Here is a 1,357-nt window from a genome sequence, read left to right as displayed (position 1 = left end):
TCATGATATAAAGAAATAAATAACAAGTTTATTATTGCCTCTAGGGCATATTTCCTTTACTCTGTCTATCTCTGACACACACAAATACACTTACGAAATCACTCACCCAAAAAAACACTCAGGAACGCACACACCATCTCTCTATGGGTTTGTATCTATCTCACACCCACCCACGTAGTTGGGGTACATGCACGACTCGCGTACTCATGTCTCGTTCACAATCACACCCGCGCGGGTACTTGGTGAAGCTCATTTCTATTAGAAAAAGGCAGCCCACATGACAATTTGACGCGTGTAGCAGTTCTTCACTTGATGGAGGGTCGTGTACGATGCGTGAACGAAACAAAGTGCGACTTGATGTGTTGGCGCGTTATTTTTAAATAAAGTTTCACTCCTCATTGGCACGTACAGAATATAAAACAATTGTTACCGAGAAAAACAAACCGCTCCAGTATACTAGTATATAAAATATAGGCATGAGCCTCAATGCTTGCTTGTTGGGGTTGGTCTCTCTTCACACTCTATCACATAAGGCGGCGGTGGCCTCTCCCTCCCACCGCTGGTCACTGATCCGGCCAGATCCCGTCCGTCGGCGAAAAGGAAGGATGTGCAGTGTTGCTCCGTTCGACGGCGTCGAGGCAAGAAACCCACAGCCGGCTCGCCTCGATCTGTGGTACCCGCCGTTCTCTCTGACCAAGCTCTGACGCGGTAGGGCCTTCTCCCCTTGCTCGTTGCCGCAATATGGGCAGATCCTGTCTGCTGGCGCCCTCCTAGTTACATCCTGACGGTCCTCAGGTACAGCTTCCTCCGGCCTTTCCCCACTGCCCATCTTCCCACATCGCTCCATGGGGATCTTCTCTAGTTCTTTTTCTAAAACGTAGCTCGGCTGATGTACATTCCATCCTGCAATCTCGTCCTCACAGCGTTTTAAATAAACCACCGTGTTGCTATCTTTTCCTTAGGACAAGGAATATGCTTCTTTTTTGTCGGTGTATGTGTCATTAACTGTTATTGGCGAGTAGTTATTTCCTTTCTACCTCTTTTTACCTGTGTGATTACACCAGTTTCATCAGGAATGAGCACATCAGTGTCAGATTTTGCAGGTTCAATAACAGTTATCACAACATTTAGTTCATCATCACTCTGTTCCATGATTTCATCCTTAAAGTCACTCCCACTGCTACTGTCATTATTATCTTCCTCTCCATGGTACTCCACATACACATCAACAACTCCTCCAACACAAATATAATCAGTCGTCTTCACACACCCACTATCATCATTAATGAACACCAAGCCATTGATAAGCTCTTTCCCACGAAGCATAATAGAACTTCATCGATTTCTTCAATTGAAT

The sequence above is a fragment of the Triticum dicoccoides genome, chromosome 7A (genome assembly GCF_002162155.2).
Source record: "Triticum dicoccoides isolate Atlit2015 ecotype Zavitan chromosome 7A, WEW_v2.0, whole genome shotgun sequence".
Taxonomy (NCBI): Eukaryota; Viridiplantae; Streptophyta; class Magnoliopsida; order Poales; family Poaceae; genus Triticum; species Triticum dicoccoides.
Note: the sequence above shows the minus strand (reverse complement) of the source record.